We start from the raw sequence: 3,906 nt of genomic DNA, 5'->3' as shown, positions 1-3,906 counted from the left end.
AGAAAAAATATTTTGAATGTAAAAGTAAGCTATAAATGTCTAAAAATAGTAATATTTTTTAAGTGTAAAATCCAATTTGCACAATTATGTTTCATCCTTTGATAGGTTGAAGACCCTTCAGTTTTACGAAATACAATCAACTAGCCGAATTTTGAGATCAGAGTACCCGATTCTATCAAATCCATCTAATACACTAACCGCAAATTTGAGATATTTTATTTATTTCATGACACTGAAAGGTCGTCAATCGACAAAAGAACGAAACATAACTCAGAAAATACATTGTACACTTAAGAAGCAATAATATTCGTAAATTTATGACTTTTATGTTCAGAATATTTTCTCAAAAAAGTCATAGGCATTCCCATGACGTCATGCTAAAATACTGAATTCAAACCAACGAGGGCTTCCCGTTCTTTGGGCGTCTTTTTAATTGGTCAGCCACTGACGCGGGCCAGACCGTACAGGGGCTATAGTGGGAGGTGTCACAAATGGAAATATCTCAAAATGAGAGAATTGGAATAGGCAAGCCTTGAAATGGGCAAGCCTTGAAAGTCTTGAAATGGACAAGAGTCCACTGTAATAGTATTTTTGTCACAGGACGTAATGGGAGTAAAGAGTAACAGAAGTGCTGCTTCTTAACAAAAATTTGTATAAGGAATCAACATTCCTCAAGGATGTCGCGTCCTGAAAGATCCATAAGGGTAGATGATATTGATTGAATATTTCCTTATGATGCTATATTTGCATTTTTTCATAATAAATAAATCACGATACAAAATTTTTTTAAATATCAAATTTATTTTTTGAAATTTTTTTCCAGTTCAAAATTTGTAAATTATGAGAGCATAATTCAAATACGACAAAAAATGAACCTTTAAATAAAATAATGTTTTAAGGCGTTTCTTTTGTTATTAAATTGAGCCCTCATTTTTAGCAGAATAAGAAAAAATATCTAGGGGTTCCCTATGTCGGTTTTTGTAAATTAAATGGTTATTTCAAAACGAAATATTTAGATATCTCCCAAGTATGCTTGTCGAAGTAGAAAAATCCATTAAGAACAAAACTCTTTATTTTGACCACCTAAATGTACATTATCTAATTATGTAAAAAATATAATGAAAGACCAGTTACCAGTGTCGCAACAAGTCAAGTTTGACATGTAGATTTACTGCTTTTGCCTTACACATTTTTATTCTTGAAATCTGGCGAAATTTATAGTTATTCTATTGAGGCTAAAGAATAAATTGCGAGCAACTATTTTGCTATTTCCACTTTTATATTTTTCAAACAATCAATTATCCAAATACATGTTCGGAAAAATGGGAAAATTATTTAAAAATTCGTATTTTCTTTTAAAATAAATTTTTTGAAAAAGCACTTTACACGTTTATATTATTCAGATAGGACTTTGAGAAAAAATATATCTTCATAGTCGCGGCTGAAAAAAAGTATAATTTTTTTGGTGACTGTAAATTTACGTATTCCAGAGAGGTTCAGGCAAGCAAAATTACTAATAAAAACAAGTTTTTTTAGTTTAAAAATTTTATAATGCAAAACTTGGAGCTAATAATGCAATTTATATATTTCGTGCACATAAATATACAAGAAAAACGAAAAACTCGATCAAATGAGATTTCAAAATTGACCAAAACACTAACCCCATGGTCCAGGTGGGACTTTCAGGGCACAGCGTTGACTTCTACTCGTTCTGAGGCGCACTCAATCTAACTGACGCTGATGCCCTTCAGGCAGCGGACCCTTGGACCCTCACAATTTTGTAGGGTGAGGATCCATGGCCTGCCCTCTCTCCATTTTCTAAATAATTGAAATACAAAAAGACGCTGTACCCCAAAAGTCCCACATGGACCACGAAGTGTTAATATAAGAAACTACATAAAGTGTGATGTAAGGTGATTAATAAGATAATTATTTAAATTGATAAAAAATAATATTCTCTAAATAATAGCTTATATTCATTGAATTCCAAAGGTAAAATTATATTCCATTACGACATTTTTAACAGAAAAAATATTTTTGTATAATAATTTTTATGTTTATATTTAGAATAATTATCTAAGTTAATTTTAATAACGGGTCATTATATCCAGTTTGAATTGCGTGCCGACAGCAGCCAATAAGGGCCGCTGCGCGAGACAAGCGCAGTAACCCCACATGTCAAAGTCGGATCAATTTTATAAAATTCTACTACGCAGAAACCACTGTTTCCAATATTCAAACATAAAAAAAAGAACAGAAAAATGGGACAGCGTGGTGACCGCGGGAAGATTAAGGCAGAACCAAAGATACATTGGTCCCACTGATCTGTATGACTGGTTAGGGGATTACAATGCCACCGCATAGGAGTGAACGGGACGAATTGAAGCCATCTTGTTTGGTACTTTGCATAGCATATCCTTTCCGAAATTGAAATAAGAGTACCATCATAAATAACAAGCAGAGAAGCTAGCTCAAGAGAGTAGCCGACACTCAAGGGTCCTTTGTTAAGCTCTCGGATTAAAATGTAGAAGTAGATTTTTTTTTTAATTTCATAGTTAACAGTCTAAAACATAATAATTCGGAATCTACGGGTTTCGATGACTTCAGATATCTAATTTTTTTTTTAATGTTTAAAATTGGAATTAATAGAACGTTTCTCGTAAATCGAATGAGATACGACAAAACAGACATTTTTTAATTCCACTAGAAAATTGTATATCAGTATATAAGTTATAATTATAAATAATTATAATGAAAAAATTCATCAATTAAAAAAAAGTGTTAATAATTTGAAGAGAAATTTAAAAAGGGAGAGCGGATTAGCCACGACTAACTACTGTAAATAACTCTGCCCGCCCGGTACGTGATGAATACAAAAGGAACATTATATTACCGTCGCACCACTCTTAAAACGACCACTAAAAGGATCTTGAAAATGACCCAAATCTCTCAAACTATCTCCGAGACTATTTTGTTTCCAATCGACTTTGTTTATAGACTCAAATGGGTCAAGCTATTTCGCTAAAGAAAACTCAGAGATTTTTTTCGGTAGGGTAGAAACATTACCGTAAGTGATACGCACATTATAGGAAGATCTTAGATTTGAGTGCGCAGGTGCGCAGTTGTCCTCTTCCTATACATGGAAAAGTGTGCGAGTGAGAAAGTTTGTCAAATTGACGTAAGTTAGAGGTTGTGTTCTTTTGTTGATCAAAATTCGAAAGATACACAAAATAAATATATAAACAGTGTTTTCGGTACTTGTTTGAAAAATGTGTGAACAGATTTTGAGAAGGAAACGTATAGGTAAGTAGCTTTTAAATTTGTTATATGATAAATAGGCTAAAGATTCTCGAGGCTTTAAGAAGCTCTGAGAAATTCTCCGCAGGCACTCAGGTAGTGAGTAAAGGTTAAATTTCTAAATCATTTCTATTAAAATTAAATGACAGTTAGGTAAAACAATAAAATATATTAGAAGTTTATTGTACTTACAGTGAAGGCTTTAAAAAAACGAAGTGTATTTGCCTTCTTCGGCGTGTAACTTCGTCCACAACCCGGAACTTGACACCTCATGGCTTTGAACACATTTCTGACACTTGCATCAAAACAAACAAACAGAACCTCTCAACTTACGTCAATTTGACAAACTTTCTCACTCGCACACTTTTCCAGGTCTATCAAGCTAGCACCTCCACAAACGAAATTCCAAAATTTCTTAATGTCAGAATTTTGGGCTTTTTTGGGCTGTATTGCCGATTTTTGGGCTCCGCTACTTTTTGTGAAAATTCAAATTTTGAGTGGAGGTGTTGACTTGAATCAAGCCAGCACCTCCACTATATAAAAATTGAAAGAAAAAAATCAAACACGTCAGAATTTTGGGCTTTTTTTGGGCTCTTAAACGCACCAACA

Source organism: Belonocnema kinseyi, chromosome 10 (genome assembly GCF_010883055.1).
Source record: "Belonocnema kinseyi isolate 2016_QV_RU_SX_M_011 chromosome 10, B_treatae_v1, whole genome shotgun sequence".
Lineage (NCBI taxonomy): Eukaryota > Metazoa > Arthropoda > Insecta > Hymenoptera > Cynipidae > Belonocnema > Belonocnema kinseyi.
Note: the sequence above shows the minus strand (reverse complement) of the source record.